At 47.1% G+C, this 22,843-nt stretch overlaps 1 non-coding gene across 1 annotated transcript; it reads left to right on the forward strand.

Annotated features, from left to right (window-relative positions):
• Positions 1-10,229: 10,229 nt before the first annotated feature.
• Positions 10,230-10,302, forward strand: trnak-cuu (transfer RNA lysine (anticodon CUU)). Its single transcript has one exon. It is a non-coding gene; the product is annotated as a tRNA-Lys (tRNA).
• Positions 10,303-22,843: the final 12,541 nt, after the last annotated feature.

Genomic DNA, 22,843 nt, shown 5'->3' on the forward strand with positions numbered 1-22,843 from the left:
TTTTGAACATTGTTCAATTAAATATTAGAAAAAATGGAATAATTGACATTAATGGTTCAATATTAACAAAGTTGTTTCTGCTGATGTTAATAACACTTCAACTAGGCTGGAGTTTAATATTTTGATATTTCAAATAACAGTGTTGATATTTAATGTCTCCATGATTAGAGAGACTGTTTGATTTTCTGTTTCTGACTGCTCCATTTTTGATCGGGGCGGAGGAGCGGTGAGAGATCGGGGCCCAGGAGCGTCGTGATCGGGGCTCAGGAGAGGCGAGGGCCCAGGAAAAGCACGGGCCAGCCCACACTGCGATCTATGGATAGTCGGCGCATGTGTACACACTACGTCCATGCAGCAGAGCTTGGTCTATGGTCGTCTTGTGTAATCCGTGCCACTGGACCAAGACCTAGCTCTGTCAAGCTCGTGTGGTGGTTGGTGTGCAACGGTCACCCCACGTTAAAACATTCCACCCACAGGCATCTTCCACCCTTCAGCATGTAGTTCTCGACCTAGATTGTCAGGTCTCTCATCGAAACACCTGTAAACTTATCCCTTTTTAGTCTGGAAACAAGTCATCCTCGATACGAGGGACTGCCTAATACTATACTATTAACAAAATGCAGTGTCTCACAGCCCTGTTAAATTGGCTGGTTTCTCTGTACAGTTCTGTACAGACTCAAACTCTACACAGTGTCTCTCACTCCCTCCCGTTTACAGCCCTGACGGTGTCGAAAGGCCCTCTCAAAGCTGCACGTTCCGGCTGCATTCAGTTGAGTTGGGAGAGATTATTAAAGAATCCTGCATCTCCGCCTCGCTTCACAACAGCAGATCGAAGCCGCAAACAACCCATCGACTAATCGCTCGTCCCCAGCTCCAGAGTGAGTGAGGCCGGGACTGTCATGTATTCAACCAGCATTGTAACCCATGTACAATCTGACCGATGTTGGACACTGTGAGAACAATGACCACTTGGTGGTGAACTTGTTCGAGACATTCCTAACCTGGACCTTCAGGTATAAAAGGGGAAGCTCCACCCACTTCCATCACTTGAGTGCTAAGGAATAAAGGACAGGTCATAGACTGACCTTCTCTGAAGCATGGTCCTCGTGTGCATTTACACTCTATAGTAAGGACGTGTTAATGGCGACGTGAAACTGGGATTTAAACCACGCGAGCATGGCCACTAGCAGAACAGGCGAGAGGTACTGTGTTAAGCAATGGTTGGGACAGAGATTCAACATTGTTAAAGCATCACACAGTTCTCCAGGCAGCCAAGGGCAGTCAGGCATGCCCCAATATGTAGCCGAACCCAGAGGGGGAGTTCGACAGTGACAATGGCAAACTGAACGGCAATTCACGTCATTGCAAGGGACAATGCGGCCTCTAATGGGGCCATCAACACCTGTTAATGGTGCACTGAAGGACAATCCCGGGGCAGTCAGTGACGATCGACTGGCAAGAGACCTTTTGTTTCCAACAGCAGCTCATGTTGGAGGCGTGGAGGCACACACTCAGCCGGAGTTTGCAGAGATGAGCAAAATACCTACAGAAATTGCAGAAATGGACACTGGGGGAAATCGCTGGAAGGTGAAGTTCAGTTAGTTCATGTGGAGCACGTATACAGTTCATGCACCAGGACGCCACCGATAATGATAAAATTCTCCTCAATGGCATCCCAGTATCAGTGGAGCTAGACACGTGGGCCAGCCAGTCCCTGATGGTTATCAAATAGTTCGAAAAGTTGTGGGCGTCGAAGGCCTGGAGGCCAAAATTATTGCCGATTGACGCACAGCTACGAACGTACACAAAGGAGATCATTCAGGTGCTAGGCAGCGCCACGGTAGTCGTGACCCACAAAGTTGGCTTGCTGTCATGAACTGGAAATGGGGCGATCTCAATGCAATTTCCTCTGTGGAGCAAGTATCATGCTCACAGATCCTCGACAAATTTGACTCATTATTTCAACCCGGCATTGGCACTTTCATGGGGGCCAAGGTAGTGATTCACATAAATCCGGACGCCAGGCCAGTTCACCACAAGGCCAGGGCGGAGCCGTATGTGATGCGGGAAAAGATAGAAGGCGAATTGGACCGCCTGCTAAGGGAAGGCATCACCTTGCCAGTTGAATTCAGTGACTGAGCGAGCCCGATTGTGCCGCTGCTCAAGGCGGATGGGTCGGTCAGGATATGTGGTGAATACAAGGCAACCATCAATCGGGTGTCACTCCAAGATAGTACCCGCTACTGAGAGCGGAGGATCTCTTTGCGACGCTATCCGGTGGCAAACTCTTTTCAAAATTAGACCTGACCTCAGCTTACATGACCCAGGAGCTGGCGAGTGAGTCGAAGAAGCTGACCACCATTACGACACACAAGGGGTTGTTTGAGTACAACAGATGTCCGTTCGGGATTCGCTCGGTTGCCGCCATCTTCCAATGAAATATGGAAAGCCTCCTCAAGTCGGTTCCAGGGACGGTGGTTTTTCAGGACGAAGTCTTCATTACGGTTTACGATACTGAAGAACACCTCCACAACCTAGAGGAGGTGCTACGCAGACTGGACCGGATCGGGCTGCGACTGAAAAAAGCAAAGTGAGTCTTCATAGCTCCAGAGGTAGAATTCCTGGGAAGGAGGGTAGCAGCAGACGGGATCAGCCCTACTGCCTCCAAAACGGAAGCGATCCGGAGAGCACCCAGACCCCGTAACACGACGGAGCTGCATTCGTTCCTGTGGCTCCTGAACTATTTTGGTAACTTTCTTCCCAAATTGAGCAAGCTGCTAGAGCCGCTACACGTGCTCCTACGCAAAGGTCGCGAAAGTGTCTGGGGGGACAGCCAGGAAAGGACTTTTAATAGAGCTCGCAATTTGTTATGTTCCAACACTCTGTTAACGCTATATGACCGATGTAAGAAACTTGTATAACGATGCGTCGTCCTATGGAGTCGGGTGTGTGTTGCAGCATGTCAATGCCAAATGTCATTTACAGCCGCTAGCTTAGGCCTCCAGATGTCTGTCCCAGGCAGAAAGGGGTTACGGGATGGTAGAACAGGAGGCGCTCGCATGTGTATATGCAGTAAAGGAAATGCACCAATACCTGTTTGGCAGGAAATTTGAGCTGGAGCCAGATCACAAACCCCTAACGTCCCTTTTGGCCGACAACAAGGCCATAAATGCAAATGCATCGGCCCGCATACAGAGGTGGGCACTCACGTTAGCCGCCTATGACTACACAATTCGGACAGACCGGGCACCGAAAACTGCGCCGATGCACTTAGCAGGCTCCCACTAGCCAGACTGAGGGGGCTACCGAGCATGGTGCTGAGATGGTCATGGCTGTTGAAGCTTTCGGAAGTGAAGGCTCACCCTTGACAGCCCGTCAGATTAATGCCTGGAGAAATAGAGACCCGCTATTGTCTCAAGTCAAGAAATGCGTCCTGAATGGGGACTGGGCAGCCACGTACAGGGCATGTCGTGAGGAAGTTAAACTATTTCACAGGCGCAGGGATGAACTCTCGATTCAGGCCGATTGCCGACTGTGGGGAAACCGCGCAGAAACCAGATGGGCAGAGAGGTGTTCATCAGAGAACTCCACAATGAACACCCGGGCATTGTCATGAGGAAGGCAATTGCCAAGTCACACATTTGGTGTCCAGGGAAAGACGCAGATCTGGAACTTTGTGTTCGCAGGTGCAACACGTTTGCCCAGCTGGGTAATGCGCCCAGGGAAGCCCCCCTTAGCCCCTAGTCCTGGCCCACCAAGCATTGGGCACGCATCCATGAGGACTACGCAGGTCCTTTCAAAAATGTTTTTGGTTGTAGTAGACGCCTACTCCATAAGAAACATAAGAAACTTATTAATTAGGAACAGTAGTCGACCATCTACCCCCTCGAGCCTGCTCCGCCATTCAACAAGATCATGGCTGATCTGGCCGTGGACTCAGCTCCACTTACCCACCCGCTCCCCGTAACCCTTAATTCCCTTAGTTGTTTAACATCTATCTATCTGTGACTTGAATACATTCAATGATCTCGCCTCAACTGCTTCCTTGGGCAGATAATTCCACAGATTCACAAATCTCTGGGAGAAGAAATTGCTTCTCAACTCGGTTCTAAATTGGCTCCCCCGTATTTTGAGGCTGTGCCCCCTAGGTCAAGTCTCCCCTACCAGTGGAAACAACATCTCTGTCTCTATCTTGTCTATGCCTTTCATTATTTTAAATGTTTCTATGAGATCACCCCTCATCCTTCTGAACTCCACCGAGTAAAGACCCAGTCTCCTCAATCTATCATCATAAGATAACCCCCTCATCTGCGGAATCAGCCAAGTGAATCGTCTCTGTATCCCCTCCACAGCCAGTATATCCTTCCTTAAGTAGGGTGACCAAAACTGCACGCAGTACTCCAGGTGCGGCCTCACCAATACCCTATACAGTTGCAGCAGGACATCCCTGCTTTTGTACTCCATCCCTCTCGCAATGAAGGCGAACATTCCATTCACCTTCCTGATTACCTGCTGCACCTGCAAACTAACTTTTGGAGAGTTTCATGCACAAGGACCCCCAGGTCCCTCTGCACTGCAGCATGTTGTAATTTCTCCCTATTCAAATAATATTCTCTTTTACAGTTTTTTTTTCCCAAGGTGGATGACCTCACACTTTCCGGCATTGTATTTCATCTGCCAAACCTTAGCCCATTCGCTTAACCTATCCAAATCTCTTTGCAGCCTCTCTGTGTCCTCTACACAACCCGCTTTCCCACTAATCTTTGTGTCATCTGCAAATTCTTTTACACTACACTCTATGTATATTGCAAACAATTGTGGTCCCAGCACCAATCCCTGTGGCACACCATTAACCACCGATTTCTAACCTGAAAAGCACCCATTTTTCCCGACTCTCTGCTTTCTGTTCGCCAGCCAAATCTCGATTCATGCTAATAGATATCCTCTGACTCCGCGTACCTCTATCTTCAGAAGTAACCTTTTGTGTGGTACCTTATCGAATGCCTTTTGGAATCTAAATACACCACATCCATCGGTACACCTCTATCCACCATGCTCGTTATATCCTCAAAGAATTCCAGTAAATTAGTTAAACATGATTTCCCCTTCATGAATCCATGCTGTGTCTGCTTGATTGCACTAAGCCTATCTAGATGTCCCGCTATTTCTTCCTCAATGATAGTTTCAAACATTTTCCCCACTACAGATGTTAAACTAACCGGCCTATTGTTACCTGCCTTTTGTCTGCCCCCTTTTTTAAACAGAGGCGTTACATTAGCTGCTTTCCAAGCCGCTGGTACCTCCCCAGAATCCAGAGAAGTTTGGAAGATTATAACGAATGCATCTGCAAAAACTTCCGCCATCTCTTTTAATACCCTGGGATGCATTTCATCAGGACCAGGGAACTTGTCTACCTTGAGTCCCATTAGCCTGTCCAGCACGACCCACCTAGTGATAGTGATTGTCTCAAGGTCCTCCCTTCCCACATTCCTGTGACCAGCAATTTCTGGCATGGTTTTTGTGTCTCCCACTGTGAAGACCGAAGCAAAATAATTGTTTAAGATCTCAGACATTTCCACATTTCCCATTATTAAATCCCCCTTCTCATCTTCTGAGGGACCAACATTTACTTTAGTCACTCTTTGCCGTTTTATATATCGGTAAAAGCTTTTACTATCTGTTTTTATGTTTTGCACTATTTTAATTTCGTAATCTATCTTTCCTTTCTTTATTGCTTTCAAGTCATTGTTTGCTGTCGTTTATAATTTTCCCAATCTTCTAGTTTCCCACTAACCTTGGCCACTTTATACGCATTGGTTTTTAATTTGATACTCTCCTTTATTTCCTTCGTTATCCACGGCAACTTATCCCTTCTCTTACTGCCCTTCTTTTTCACTGGAATATATTTTTGTTGTGCTCTATGAAAGAGCTCATTAAAAGTCCTCTGCTGTACCTCAATTGTGCCACCGTTTAGTCTGTGTTCCCAGTCTACTTTAGCCAACTCTGACCTCATCCCACTATAGTCCCCTTTGTTTAAGCATTGTATGCTCGTTTGCGACACTACTTCCTCACTCTCAATCTATATTACAAATTCAACCATACTGTGATCACTCATTCCGAGAGATATTTTACGAGGAGATCGTTTATTATTCCTGTCTCATTGCACAGGACCAGATCTAAGATAGCTTGCTCCCTTGTAGGTTCTGTAACATATTGTTCTCAGAAACAATCCTGTATGCATTCTATGAATTCCTCCTCCAGGCTACCCCGTGCGATTTGATTTGACCAATGTAGGTTAAAATCCCCCATGATTACAGCCGTTCCTTTTTCACATGCCTCCATTATTCCCTTGATTATTGCCCACCCCACCGTCAAGTTATTATTTGGGCGCCTATAAACTACACGCACCAGTGACTTTTTCCCCTTACGATCTCTCATCTCCACCCACAATGATTCAACATTTTGTTCATTAGAGCCAATATCATTTCTCACAACTGCCCTGATATCATCCTTTATTAACAGAGCTACGCCACCTCCTTTCCCTTCTTGTCTATCTTTCCGAATTGTCAGCTACCCCTGTATGTTTAATTCCCAGTCTTCGCCACCCTGCAACCAAGTTTCTGTAATGGCCACCAAATCATACCCATTTGTCATGATTTGTGCCGTCAACTCATGTACTTTATTTTGAATGCTGTGTGCGTTTAGGTAAAGTATTTAATACTAGTTTTAATCCATGATTTTTAGTTTTGACCCCTCCTGCAGCCCCTTTATATTCAGACATATTGTCCCTTCCAATTACCTTGTGGTTTACACTTACCCCAGTGCTACTCTGCTCTGTTGCCTCCTGCCTTTTGCATTCTTTCTTGGGATCCTGTTTATCTGCGCTCTCACCCATTCTAACTAGCTCAGAGCCCTCTCCTGCGTTCTGAGTACTCCTCGCATTGAGGCACCGAGCTTTCAGTCTTGCCTTTTTATTACACTTTGAGCCTTTAGAATTTTGATGTACAGTGGCTATTTTTGGTTTTTGCCTTGGGTTTCTCTGCCCTCCACATTTACTCATCTCCTTTCTTTCTTTTGTATCTGTCTCCATTTTGTTTCCCTCTTTCTCCCTGCATTGGTTCCCATCCCCCTGCCATATTAGTTTAACTCCTTCCCAACAGCACTAGCAAACACTCCCCCCGAAGGACTTTGGTTCCGGACCTGCACAGGTACAGACCGTCTGGTTTGTACTGGTCCCACCTCCCTCAGAACCGGTTCCAATGCCCCAGGAACTTGAATCCCTCCCTGCTGCACCACTGCTCCAGCGACGTATTCATCTGAGCTATCCTGCGATTCCGACTCTGACTAGCACGTGGCATTGGTAGCAATCCCGATATTACTATTTTTGTTGTCCTACTTTTTAATTCAGCATCGAGCTCCTTAAATTCATCTCGTAGGACCTCATCCCTTTTTTTACCTAAATCTTTGGTAACAATGTGCACCACGACAACTGGCTGTTCTCCCTCCCTTTTCAGAATGTCCTGCACCCGCTCCGAGACATCCTTGACCCTTGCACCAGGGAGGCAACATACCATCCTGGAGTCTCGGTTGAGGCCGCAGAAACGCCTATCTATTCCCCTTACAATCGAATTCCCTCTCACTATCGCTGTCCCATTCTTTTTCCTGCCCTTCTGTGCAGCAGAGCCAGCCACGGTGCTATGAACTTGGCTGCTGCTGCACTCCCCTGATGAGTCATCCCCCTCAACAGTGCTCAATGTGAGGACAACGTGATATCCGCTAGACTGCAGCCCATCAAAGGGCGAGAAACCACTGAATATAAAGGATGAGCTCACAAATATCAGGGGCAGTGCAGTCTGGTCAATGTCAAACCCTCCTTTCTTATTCAGCAGTGGCATGAATGGGAGTCAGACGCCACAAAGATTAATTAAAGACACAAATACAAGCAACACTTGCAATACTTTTCAGTGTAAAATTCTTTCACTTTATTTGAAATGCTACTGCGTTGAATCTGAAAATACGCACGATGGGATTTTATCTTCACGACTGATTGTATTTTGTGTGCACGGTACGAATAACCGGTGCTGTTAAATTTGATAAAAGTTGCCCCAGATTCGTGGTGTCATCGGCAATGCAGATTTTGAACCAGAAAGCTAAAACACAGTGAGTAAAATGGGATGTGGTTTTCGAGTTATGATGCAAAGCACAGGACAAATGATTGAAGTATGAACTGTTCCTAAGTTAGCATTTGTTTGATTGTGCAAAAGAAGGTGAGCGGTTAATTAATGATGGTTTCCCGTGAAAGCAAAAGAAAAGTTTAAGAAGAAACCATACGGTGCCTGTCAGGTGAGCGCTGCTTGTGATACCTGGTGGGAATGGGCGGAGATTTTACAGCCCATTGTATTACAGAACCTTCATATAGACGAACATCTCCTGCTCACTGTGTAGGTCTCATGGTGCAACGGTAGTGTGTCTGACTACAGCTCCTAAATTGCGTGTTCAAATCACGTCGTGGTCATTGTTCTTCCATAAATTAATATTTCCTTTGATGTTTGGCAACAACCAGACCCTTGCTCCAAGGTCTGACTCACTGTTTCCAAGGTGTCAGGCAGAGATTTTTTTTTTATTTAAAAAAATACTTTATTCTGATAAAAATTTGTACAGTACATTCAAAAGCAGTTCAGTACATTTAGCTGCGGTCATTAATCCCATGCACTACATTTGGGTGCTGACGGCAGTTCTGGTCGATGTATTCCATTGTTTTTCAGTTCCAGTACAATTCGGTACAATACGGGATACCTTGTAGTACATTCAACAAATTGCATCACTCGTGTCACTATACAGTACATGGAATGGGTGACGGAACATTAAACATTTTTTCAACGTGCATCACGAAACAGACCTTACATTGTACATGGCACTACATAGGTGTTTCCAGATCATGGTGCTCCATGTTCACAATAGAGAAGTTACAAGTACGGCCCGAGCGGAGTTTTATTCTGATTCCTGCCCCGGGGTTTACCGTGTCAGAAGGGCTTTACACTGTGGCCCTTCCCCACCCTGCCTTTGCGGCAACTACACCAATTTTAAGTGTGTCCCTCAGCACGTAATCCTGGATCTTGGATTGCGCCAGTCTGCAACACGCAGAAGTGGACATCTCCTTGCTCTGGAAGACCAGCAAGTTTCGGCAAGACCAAAGAGCATCTTTGACTGAGTTGATGGCACTCCAGCAGCAGGTGATGTCTGTTTCAGTGTGTGTCGCTGGGAACAGCCCGGAGAGCACAGAGTCCTGTGTTACGGATCTGCTCGATGTGAACCTCGACACAACCACTGCATGTCTATCCAAACCAGGTTCCCTGATGGTCTAGTGGTTAGGATTTAGTGCTTTCAACGCCACGGCACGGGTTCGATTCCCGGTCAGGGCAATTGTACTTTTAATTCAAAACCGAATAAAAAAATAGTTCATATATTTTACACATCTATATGCATCTCCTGTGTAAAAAAAAAAGAAGCATTGATTTAAAAATCATTAATTAATACATAAAATTCTATTGTCATATGATATATTTTGCTCTGAGCATATGAGGAACTTTTCTCCCGATCCCATTATGTTTAATTCTGGTAATCTGGTGCTGAAAGTGGAGATGTTTCCGCAGTGTACCGCAAATCATAGACACCATCAGAGGCAGCCTCTCGGGATCGAGGAGGACTTGCTTCCATCCCAAAGTGAGTCCTTTGATGGCTGAACATTCCGATACGAGAGCCACAGACCCTGTTACAGGTGGGACAGACAAACGTCGAGGGAAGGGGTCGGTGGAACTGGTTTGCCGCGTGCTCCTTCCGCTGCCTGTGCTTGGTCTCTTCATGCTCCTTGCGTCGAGAGTCAAAGAGCTCAACGCTCTCTCAGAAGATCTTTCTCCACATCGGGCGGTCTGCGGCCAGGGTCTCCCAGGTGTCAGTGGTGATGTCGCACTTTACCAGGGAGGCTTTGATGGTGTTCTTATAACGTTTCCGCTGTCCTCCTTTGGCTCGTTTAACCTAAAGGAGCTCCGCATAAAGACGTAAACATAAACACGTGAGGATTAGGGGCCGGAGTTGGCCATTCGGCCCCTCGAGCCTGGTCCACCATTCAAGAAGATCCTGGCAGTTCTTCAACAGCAAGTTTGAACATCTGGGGCGGATCCAACAGGCGCCTGGCTGCAATGAGTGATAAAAACCTGCTTTGAATGAAAGCCTGGCTAGCTCAGTCGGTAGAGCATGAGACTCTTAATCTCAAGGTCGTGGGTTCGAGACCCACGTTGGGCGATTTCTTTTCATTTAATGTTGCTTTAATGGAAAACCTCTGACCGAAACGGCACAAAACAAAAATGTTGCTTTAAAAGTCATTAAACTCCGAAATTTTCATGCCCCGCGAATCTCCTGAATCAGATGCGTTTAGTTTTGGCGACTCAATCCATGTCCCTTTGCAATGTTGTGCTCCCAGCCACACTATGAAATGTGCCACTAACTTATCGAATCATGGAATGGTTACAGCACGGAAAACCATTCGGCCCATCGAGCCCGTGCCGACCCTCAGCGAGTCCCACTCCCCGCCCTTTCGCCGCAGCCCTCCAATTGTTTTTCCTTCAGACACTTATCCAACTCCCGTCTGAAAGATAAGATTGAGTCTGCCTCCACCGCCCTTTCAAGCCGTGCATTCCAGATCCTAACCACTCGCTGCTAAATGGCCATCTCCTGTTCCTATGTATGAAGTCTGGGAAACACGAGATCAATTCCTGGCACACTCACAGCCTTCCGAAATATCGCACCATCATTCTCTTCTCGTAAAACCAGCTCCTGAAGTATCAGCCAGCTGTGTATGTTAAAGCTCTGATTTTTTTCCTAAGATTGCTTTCGACACAGTGTTTCTGTCGTGTTCTTGTTATCATATTCACCTCACACGTGAAAAGTCCCCGGTTCGAGCCCGGGTGGAAATTGTATTTTGGAGAATACTTTTGCTGTGTAATAAATTGAACAAAAGTCGCCCCAGGTTCCTTGTCGCATGAGCACTGAACATTTTAAACCAGTCTCCAACATACAGAGTGAGTAAAGTCAGATAGGGGAGAAAACTTCATCAATGATTCAAAATCCTGAAATAATTAAAGTTCAGTTATTGAAGTTTCCACTGTCCCTCAGTAACAATTCTACAAAACAACGCTGTCGGTTAATGAATGGGGAATAAAACAAATAATCTTCACTCATCCCCATCCCCCGGCACACAGTTTAATTAGTTGCATGTCATTATTTTAAAGATTTTGAATGGAAGAATTATTTTCTGAATCCATGCTCCCTCTGTGAGCGCCGCATCACGAAACGAGCAGGAAACACATTAAAGAGTTTACCACAATTGCTGACATTTCTTTGTTTTTTTCTTGTGTTTTTTCAGCTCTTCGTCCTTTTCAGCTCCTGACTGCGGATATTGCTGTGATTAAACCTGAACACAATGCAATGTCTGTCTCACTGTTTCCCCGGTGTCAGGCAGAGATACGCCTGCTGCCGTCATTTGTTGCATGTGACAGGACACAAAAGTTCAAAATCAACCTGCAGGTGGCCACACACAGCAATGAATAGTCAGGATGGCCGAGCGGTATGCGGTGCTGTGTTTAGATCACTGTCTCCTCTCGAGATATTATTTTTGCACCAAAAACTAACGTGCGATAAAATGGAAAAAGAGCAGTCCGGGGTGCATTGTCACATGATGCAAGCTACCTCGGACCCGGACCAAAGTTCCCCGGAAACCGTGCACAGGCTCAGGAAAACAACGGGGGAGAGGATATCCCGGCCACGGGGCCTTCCAGAAACACTGAACAAGTGACCAGTCTGAAACTTTCCAGAGTAATAACTTGTAACGGGAGCTTCTGACAGTCCGGATGGCCAAGCGGTCTAAGGTGCTGTGTTCAGGTCACAGTCTCCTCTGGAGGTATGGGTTCAAATCACACTCCTGACATTCAGTGTTTTTAATTACAAACTCATTTGTTTGGACACCACACTCAAGTACTTTGGGACATCCATCGAACTTCATAAAATGACCCCACTTCAATTGCAAACAATGATATCAAAGTTACTTCTCAAACCGTGAATCGATCCTGGTTGGCTGTAACGAAAGGAATGTTTTTGTGAAACATTGAAATGTGCCCTATAAATATCTCGCACTGCTCATTTAAATACACGGTTATAATTTGTTTCAGTGCAAAAGAAGGCAGGCACGAAGGGCCAAATGGCCGACTCCTGCTCCTGGTACTTGTGTTCTTATACAGAGCAGAGAACATATGATCAAATGATCAACTCTCCCTCAGTTCGCATTTCGTTCATTGTGCAAAAGAAGATTATGGGTTCATTAATGATGTTTTCCTGGGAAAGCACCATGAAAGTTTAAGGACAATAATTCACCCAACATGATGTTCAAACCCACGACCCGGAGATTAAAAGTCTAATACTCTACCGACTGAACTAGCCGGGCCTGCTTAAGGTGCATCGTGCTGTCGCTGATTGCTGCCAGGCGCCTGTTGGTATCGCCCCGTGGCTTTATATCGAGCTTTATCTCAAGCTTCAAACCACGAAACCGGTTCTCCTGAATTTCAAGGCTTGTACGGAGATCAATCATCAAAAGCGGTGTCATTAACCACAGCTGTGCCGTCAATTTTCTGATCGCAAAGTGCTTTCAGTCCTTGTCAATATCTCTTGTCTCTGTGCCGGTGTTTCCCGATTCTGTCGGTCTCTCTGGCTCTTTAATCTGTGTGTGGTCACCTGCAGGTTGATTCTCGATGAATGCCTGTGTTTGTGTCTTCTACAACAATAGAAAATGTTTCTTATATATTTCTTACGTTCTATCCAATGCCTTGATATCCTTCCTAAATTGTGGTGCTCAGAACTGTAAACAGTTCTCCAACTGACGCCTAAACCGGGTTTGAAAAGTTGTGGTACAACTTCCTCGCTGGTGTCCTCTATTTCACTTCATATAAAGCCAAGGGCCCTGTATTCATTTTAAACAACTGAGTAAGTTATCTACCCAGCTTCAAAGATTTCTGTGTGTAAATCACTCAATCCTTCTGCGTCTCTTTTAACACAATACCATTTAGTTTATGTTTTCTCATATCACCTCCCTTTGTTTCCCAGACCTTACACACAGGTACAGGAGGAGGCCCATTCAGCCCCTCGAGCCTGTTGCACAGGAACAGGAGGAGGCCCATTCAGCCCCTCGAGCCTGATACACAGGAACAGGAGGAGGCCCATTTAGCCCCTCGAGCCTGTTACACAGGAACAGGAGGAGGCTATTCAGCCGCTCGTGCCTGTTACACAGGAACAGGTGGAGGCCCATACAGCCTCTCGAGCCTGTTACACAGGAACAGGAGGAGGTCCATTCAGGTCCTCGAGCCTGTTACACAGGAACAGGAGGACGCCATTCAGCCGCTCAAGCCTGTTACACAGGAACAGGAGGAGGCCATTCAGCCCCTCGAGCCGGTTCCGCCATTCAATGAGATCATGGCTGATCTGTGAGCAAACTCCATATACCCGCCTTTGGACAATCTTCATTAATACCTTTGATCAAAATGCGATGTAAAATGAACAACTGACCCAGCACGAACTGCCCTTTGCAGAAGGGAGTTCCAAACATCTCCCACCATGTGTGTGTTGGAATGTTTCCGAATTTCACTCCTGAAACGTCTGTCTCTAATGTTTAGACTATGGCCCCTAGCCTGGGACTCCCCAACCAGCGGGAATCATTTCTCTCTATCTACTCTATCTCTTCCCTTATTATCTTTGAAAATTTTGATCAAATCAATGCTCGACCCTCTAATTTCCAGTGGGTGTAATCTCATATTTAATTTAAACCTTGCAATCCAGGTATCATTCTGGGAAACCGACACAGTGCTCCCTCCAACGCCAATATAGCCTTCCTAAGGCAAGGTCAGTGAAAACTGAATAAAGGACGGGTCTTACTAGATTTAATCTGATGGTTTCCAGCAGGCATTTGGTAAGGTCCCACACATCATCATCATCATCATCAGTGGCGGGTCCTCGAACGAGGAAGGCTTACTTCCACATGTGAAGGACCCGATGTTCCAGTTCTGAACTCCAATCAAAGGGTGGAAGATGCCTGTGGGTGGATTCTTTTAACGTGGTGTGACCGTTGGACACCAGCCGCCACCGCACGGGCTTGACAGAGCGAGGTCTTGGTCCAGTGGCAAGGGTTAACCAGGAGAGCTGGAGTCCTGCTGTGCTGCACGTCATCAAAACACAGGTCGCTGTTTTGTGCGTGGGCAGGCAGGAACATCGGCGGGACCCAGGTACAGCGGAGGAGCGGGAAGATCAGTGTGGAGGAACGTTGAGAGGTCGTGGTGGAGGAGCGGTGAGAGATCGTGGTGGAGGAACGGTGAGAGGTCGTGGTGGAGGAACGGCGAGAGATCGTGGTGGTGGAACGGTGAGAGATCGTGGCGGAGGAGTGACGAGAGATCGTGGTGGACGAACTGTGAGAGATCGTGGTGGAGGAGCGGTGAGAGATTGTGGCGGAGTTGCGGCGAAGGTTAAACACAAGCGATGTTGGCAGAAATCAAAGTTGAGGCAACGAATGTGTTGTGTATCTGCAAAGCATGCACTCCCATGTTCCACCATCAGGGAGCTCATCCCCTGAAGTCCCAAGGGATCCCAACACCCCTTGGGAGCACTGCATTTAAGCCGGCCCCTAAGGCCAGTTTCTCACTCTGGAGTGTCTTATTAAAGACTGAGGTCACTGTTACTTTAACGTCCCTGTGTGCAGCCTCATCTGTGTTAGGAATAAATAACTGGCGTCGAGGATACGAATCCAACATAAAGATGCAGCAAACTGTGGGCATCCTGGAGAAGTTCTCGGACGGTGAGGACTGGGAATTCTATGTCGAACGGCTAGGCCAACGAGCTGGACGGAGAAGGAAGTGCTGCAAAAAGGAGAGTGGTCCTCCTCACAGTCTGTAGGGCTCAGACCTACAGCCTCATGAAGAATCTTCTGGCTCTGGTGAAACCCACAGATAAGTCGTATGAGGAGCTGTGTACACTGGTTCGGGACCATCTTAACCCGAGGGAGAGCGTGCTGTGGCGAGGTATCGGTTTAATACGTCCCAGCGAACTGAAGATCAGGAAGTGGCGAGCTACATCGCCGAGCTAAGGCGACTTGCAGGATAATGTGAGTTTGATGGCTACCTGGAGCAAATGCTCAGAGACTTTTTTGTACTGGGCATTGGCCACGAGACCATCCTACGAAAACTTTTGGCTGTAGAGACACCGACCGTCAGTAAGGCCATTGCGATAACAGAGGTATTTATGTCCACTAGTGATAACACCACACAAATCTCTCAGCACACAAGTGCTGGCAATGTTCATAAATTAACTGGAACTGTGTTTGTGAGCAGAAATGTACAGGGCAGAACCCACGAATCTGCAACTGCGAGCAGGCCTCAGGTGACCCAGATGACTCAGAGTCTCCAACAAAGGATGAGTGCAAGGCAATTCACACCTTGTCGGTGATGTGCATGCTTCCATTCAGCCTATTCATGCCGTTTCAAACGGTATGTTTGCAAGAGCTGTGGAACAATGGGGCTTCTCCAACGAGCTTGCGAATGAGCTGAAAGCTCTGCAAAACCTGCTAACCACCATGTGGCAGAGGAAGATCGGTCCATGATGGATCAAAGCAATTTCGAGCCTTAGAGAGCGGAGGCAGATGCTGAAGTACACGGGGTGCACACATTTTCGAAGAAATGTCCACCTATAATGCTAAATGTAAAATGGAATGGCTTACCCGTAACCATGGAACTGGACACGGGCGCTAGCCAGTCCATCGTGAGTAAAAAGATGTTTGAGAGACTGTGGTGCAACAACGCATTCAGACCAGCCCGAAGCCCCATCCACACAAAACTGAGAGTGTAAACCAAAGAGCTTATCACTGACCTGGGCAGCGCCATGGTCAAGGTCACCTACGAGGGCACGGTGCACGAACTGCCACTCTGGATTGTCCCGGGCGATGGCCCCACACTGCTTGGAAGGAGCTGGCTGGGCAAAATCCGCTGGAACTGGGATACCATCCGAACGCTATCACATGTCGATGAGGCATTATGTACCCAGGTTCTGAACAAATTTCCTTCCCTTTCTGAGCCAGGCATTGGAAACATTTCCGGTGCGAATGTGCGGATCCACTTGGTCCCAGAGGCACGACCCATTCACCACAAGGCGCGAGCGGTACCTCATATGATGAGGAGAGAGTGGAAATCGAGCTGGACAGGCGGAAACGCGAGGACATCATCTCCCCAGTGGAATTCAGTGAATGGGCCAGCCCGATTGTTCCAGTACTCAAAAGTGAAGGCACGGTCAGGGTTTGCGGCGATTATAAAGTAATTATTAATCGTTTCTCGCTACAGGACCAATACCCGCTACCTAAGACAGACGACCAATTTCGCGCGCTGGCAGGAGGCAAGGCGTTCATCAAGCTTGAGCTGACTTCGGCCTACATGATGCAGGAGCTGGAGGAGTCTTTGAAGGGCCTCACCTGCATCAACATGCAAAAGGGACTGTTCAGCGACAACAGATGCCCGTTTGGAATTCGGTCGTCTGCAGCGATCTTCCAGAGAAACATGGAGAACCTACTCAAGTCGGTACCACACACGGTGGTCTTTCAGGAGGACATATTGGTTATGGGTCTGGACACCGTCGAACACATACAAAACCTGGAGGAGATCCTCCAGCGACTAGATCGCGCAGGGCTGCGGCTGAAGAGGTCGAAATGCGTCTTCATGGCAACAGAAGTGGAGATTTTCGGGAGAAAGATCACGGCGGTGGCATTCGGCCCACAGACGCCAAGACAGAGGCTATCATGAACGCGCCCAGGCCACAGAACGTCACGGAGCTGCGGTCATTCCTGGGACTCCACAACTATTTTGGTAACTTCCTACAGGAGTTAAGCACCTTTTAGAGCCCCTACATGTGTTATTGCACAAAGGTGAGAACTGGATATGGGGAAAAAAAAACAAGTAATTGCTTTTGACAAAGCCAGCAACCTTTTATGCTCCAACAAGCTGCTTGTATTGTATAACCCGTGTAAAAGACTTGTGCTAGCATGTGACGCGTCGTCGTACGGAGTCGGGTGTGTATTACAACAAGCTAACATTGTAGGGAAGTTGCAACCTGTAGCCTTTGCTTCCAGGAGCTTGTCTAAGGCCGAGAGGGCCTAGAGCATGATTGAGAAAGAGGCATTAGCGTGTGTATTCGGGGTAAAGAAACTGCATCAGTTCCTGTTTGGCCTCAAATTTGAGCTGGAAACCGATCACATGCCCCTCACATGCCTGTTCACTGAAAACAAGGGGATAAATACGAATGCCTCAGCCCGCATACAAAGGTGGGCACTCACGTTCTCAGCGTATAACTAGACCATCCGCCACTGGACAAGCACTGAGAACTGTGCGGATGCTCTGTCGGCTACCATTGCCCACAACGGTGGTGGAAATGGCGCAACCTGCAAACTTGTTGATGGTGGCGCAGCCCGCTGACTTGTTGATGGTCATGGAAGCATTTAAAAATGATAAATCACCTGTCACGGCCCGCCAGATTAGGACTTGGACCAGCCAAGTTCCTCTGCTGTACCTAATAGCAAACTGTGTATTGCATGGGAGCTGGGCCAGCATTCCCGTTGAAATACAAGAGCCAATCAAGCCGTTCCAGCGGCGAAAGGACGAGCTGTCCAGTCAGGCAGACTGCCTGTTGTGGGGTAACCGCGTCGTGCTACGAAAAAAGGGCAGGGAGACGTTCATCTCGGATCTCCACAGCACACACCCGGGTATAGTAATGATGAAAGCGATAGCGAGATAGCACATGTGCTAGCCCAGTATCGACTCTGACTTAGAGTCCTGTGTAAGGCAATGCAGTGTATGTGCTCAGTTGAGCAACGCGTCCAGAGAGGCACCACTAAGTTTGTGGTCCTGGCCCTCCAGACCAGGGTCGAGGATCCATGTCAACTATGCAGGCCCATTTCTTGGTAAAATGTTCCTGGTGGTGGTGGATGCTTTTTCAAAATTGATTGAATGAGAAATAATGTCGGGAAGCACCGCCACCGCCACCATTGAAAGCCTGAGGGCCATGTTTGCCACCCACGGCCTGCCTGAAATACTGGTCAGTGACAACGGGCCTTGTTTCACCATTGCCAAATTTAAAGAATTCATGACCCGCAATGGGATCAAACATCTCACCTCGACCCCGTTTAAACCAGCCTCCAATGGGCAGGCAGAGCGGGCAGTACAAACAATCAAACAGAGCCTCAAACGAGTCACAGAAGGCTCACTCCTAACCCGCCTGTCCCGAGTACTGCTCAGCTATAGCACGATACCCCACTCGCTCACAGGGGTGCCCCCGGCTGAGCTACTCATGAAAAGGACACTTAAAAGTAGACTCTCGCTGGTCCACCACAAACTGCATGATCAGGTAGAGAGCAGGCGTCAGCAACAAAATGGAAATGATGCTCGCGCCACTGTGTCAAGGGAAATTGATCTGAATAACCCTGTATATGTGCTAAACTATGTACATGGTCCCAAGTGGATCGCGGGCACGGTGATCGCGAAAGAAGGGAGTCGGGTGTTTGTCTTCAAACTAGACAATGGACAAATTTGCAGAAAGCACCAGGACCAAACGAGGCTGCAGTTCAAAGACTGCCCTGAACAACCCACAGCAGACACCACCTTTTTCGAATCCGCAACACACACCCAAAGGATCAACGACACCACCACAGATCGGAAATCGAACACATCACACCCAAGAGACCAGCAAGGCCAGACTCACCCAGCAGCCCTGCAGGGCCAACAACACGCCTGCTCAGCGAGGGCACAGCCAAAACACCAGAACAGACATTTGTACCGAGGCGGTCCACCAGGGAAAGAAATGCTCCCGACCGCCTCACCTTGTAAATAGTTTTCACTTTGACTTTAGCGGGGGAGTGATGTTGTGTCTCTGTAAAGCATGCACTCCTATGTTCCACCACCAGGGAGCGCATCCCCTGAAGTTCCAAGGGATCCCAAGAGACTGTTGGATGCTCTCGTTCCAAGTTATTACTCTGGAAAGTTTCAGACCGGGCACTTGTTCAGTGTTGCTGGAAGGCCCAGTGACCGGGATATCCTTACCCGGGTTTTTCCTGAGCATCTGCTCGGTGTACGGGGAGCTTTGGTCCGGGTAAGAGATAGCTTGCATCATGTGACAATCTACCACGGACTGATCTTGTTCCATTTTATCGTCCACAAGATTTCATTTCAAAAATGTTTCCGCCAACAGGCGCTCAATCCCTCTCTCTGCAAAACGATCCTTTCACAAACATTTCTCTGATTGGAACTGCACCAAACAACAATGTTCCTTTCAAAGTCATTAAACTCCCCAATTTACACATCCACAATTTTAAGGACAAGGACTGAAAGCGCATTGCGATCAGAAAATTGCCGGACCCCCTGTGGTTAATGACAGAGCTTTTGATGGTTGATCTCCGTACACACCTTGGAATTCAGGAGAAACTGTTTCGTGGTTTGAAGTTCGAGATTAACCCACGGGGCGGAGCCAACAGGCGCCTGGCAGCAATCAGCGACAGGAAGATGCAACTGAAGCAGGCCCGGCTATCACCGGCATTACCATCGCCGAATCCCCCGCCATCAACAGCCTGGGATCACCATTGACCAGTAACTGAAGGGGATTGACAGGAGCGATGTTGAGAAGCCCGGCTAACTCAGTCGGTAGGACAGGAGGTTCTTAATCTCAGGCTCCTGGGTTCGAGCCTCACGTCGGGTGAATTATTTTCCTTGAACTTTTATGTTGCTTTCACGGGATTTAATCTTCTTTTGCACAATGAAAGAAATGCTAACTGTTTTGGTCTCCTTATTTAAGGAGCGATATACTTACATTGTAGGCAGTTCAGACAAGGTTCACGAGGATGCATGAAGAATGTTCCCGATGACAAGTTGGCAAAAATAATTAAAGTCTGTGAGATACTCAACCATTATTTCAATAATTAATCCACCCACAAGATTTGAGATACAACAAGGATCCATAGCTTTGCCAAGACCAGCCAGCTCACTTGGTCAAATATAAAACTCTTAATCTCAGGGTTGGGGGTTTGAGCCCCACGTTGGGTAAATAGCTTCTGTTGCAAGCCAGTAATGACATGGACTCTCTTACTAATCCACCCCAACTTACAGTAACACAGTCCCGGCTAAAGAATGAGGAATTGTGGGTGACTGCATGTTGATCAGCAGAAAACTTCCTCCTCTCCGATTCCACTAAGGCTCAGCCTCCCACGATCACCTCTCGACAGGACAGGCTGCTGTCCAGATCGATTATACAGAGGCTTGGAATACAAGAGCAGGGAGGTTATTCTTGAACTGTTAGGCCACAGCTAGAGTACTGCATGCAGTTCTGGTCACCACATTGCAGCAAGGACGTGATTGCACTGGAGAGTGTACAGAGTAGGTTTATGAGGATGTAGCCGGGACTGGTGAATTTTAGCTCTGAGCAGAGATTGGATAGGCTGCGTTTGTTTTTCTTGGAACAGAAGATGCTGAGGGGAGAGGATTGAGGTGTATAAAATTATGAAGGGCCTGGATAGAGTGTACAGGAAGGATCTGTTTCCCTTAGAAGAGGGGTCAACAACCAGGGGGCACAGATTTAAAGTAATTGGTCGAAGGCTTAGAGGGGATTTGAGGGGAAATCACTGGAACTCACTGCCTGAAAGGGTGATCGATTCAGAAACACTCTGCACATTTAAAAAAGTACTTGGATGTGCACCTGAAGTGCCGTAACCTACAGGGCTACGGACCAAGAGCTGGAAAGTGTGACTTTGCTGGGGAGCTGTTTGTCGGCTGGCACGGACACGATAGGCCGAATGGTCTCCTTCCGTGCTGTAAATTTCTCTGATTCCATGATGAGCAATTTACATTTTAAACCAGTCTCCTAAAACACAGAGTGAGTAAAGTCAGATAGGGGATAAAAATCCCTCAAGGGACACACAGGGTAAGATAAAGGAAAAAGGGAAGCTTAGGACAGATAGCGAGAAATCGACACTGCAGAAACTCGAGAGTAGTATAAAAAGAGCATGGGTGCAGGATCAGAACAGCCACGATATTATTGGATGGTGGAGCAGGCTCGAGGGGCCGAATGGCCGACTCCTGCTCCTTACGTACTTATGTTAATTGTTGAATCATTGCCCATTGCACGCACTTTACTTGAGGTGTCTGATTCAGAATGTTCATTGTAACATGTAATGAACATGTAACAGTGTAATATCTCCAAGTTGGCAGATGACACTAAACTGGGTGGCGGTGTGAGCTGTGAGGGGGACGCTAAGAGGCTGCAGGGTGACTTGGACAGGTTAGGCGAGTGGGCAAATGAGTGGCAGATGCAGTATAATGTAGATAAATGTGAGGTTATCCACTTTGGGGTCAAAAACACTGGGGCAGAATATTATCTGAATGGCGGCAGATTAGGAAAAGGGGCGGTGCAACGAGACCTGGTTGTCATGGTTCATCAGTCATTGAAAGTTGGCATGCAGGTACAGCAGGCGATGAAGAAGGCAAATGGTAAGTTGGCATTCATAGCGAGCGGATTTGAGTATAGGAGCAGGGAGGTCTGACTGCAGTTGTGCAGGGCCTTGGTGAGGCCCCACCTGGAATATTGTGTTCAGTTTTGGTCTCCTAATCTGAGGAAGGACGTTCTTGCTATTGAGGGAGTGCAACGAAGGTTCTCCACACTGATTCCCGGGATGGTAGGACTGACATATGAGGAGAGACTGGATCAACTAGGCCTGTATTCACTGGAGTTTAGAAGGATGAAAGGGGATCTCATAGAAACATTTAAAATTTGGATGGGACGGGACAGGTTCGATGCAGGAAGAATGTTCCCGAAGTTGTGGAAGTCCACAACCAGGGAACACAGTCTAAGGATAAGGGGCAAGCCGGACTGACATATGAGTAGAGACTGGATCAACTGGGTCTTGAGACATTGAAATTTAGAAGGATGAGCGGCGATCTCATAAAACATTTAAAATTCTGATGGGACTGGTGAGTGCCAACTTTAGCTCAGCCGTTACTTCGTAAACCAACTTTGTGAAAAGTTTGAATTTGTCTTAATGTAGTCGCTGCCTGGTGTTTTTGTTGTCATTTTCAATCTCCTTCTTTCAAACTGAAACAAATGGTAACCCTATTTGTAAATTAGGAATGCGAGATTTTTAGAGAGCATATTTAAATGCTTCACAAAAACATTCTGATCACGACAGCTACAGGGTTCGATTCCCAGTTAGAGAAGTAACTTTGCGACCACCGTTTTTAATTAAAGTTAAGTAATTTAATTAAATTACACAGATGACCCAAAGCACTTCAGAGTGGTGTCAAAACAAATGAGTTGGTAATTAGAAAAATAGGAATGTCAGAATTTGTATTTGAGTTTCTGGGATTGAGGATGAATAACCCTCTGTGCACTGGAACTGGGAAGGATGAATAATGAATGATTTGTTTCCGGGTTTGAAATGCGGCTTGTATTTGCTGGTATTAACCGATAGCATTATTTAGCAGAATGAAATAAATGCTAACATGATCACTGAGGGACAGTCGAAACTTGAACAACTTAATTTTAATAATTTGTGAAACTTGAATCATTGAGGAAGTTTTATTCCTTTTCTGATTTTACACACTCTGTATTTTAGGAGACTGGTTTTAAATGTTCATTGCTCACCATGGAATCAGAGAAGTTAACAGCACGGAAGGAGGCCATTGTCACATGAACAATGAACATTTAAAACCAATTTTTGTTTCAGAAATAA

The sequence above is a fragment of the Pristiophorus japonicus genome, unplaced genomic scaffold (assembly GCF_044704955.1).
Source record: "Pristiophorus japonicus isolate sPriJap1 unplaced genomic scaffold, sPriJap1.hap1 HAP1_SCAFFOLD_85, whole genome shotgun sequence".
NCBI lineage: Eukaryota > Metazoa > Chordata > Chondrichthyes > Pristiophoridae > Pristiophorus > Pristiophorus japonicus.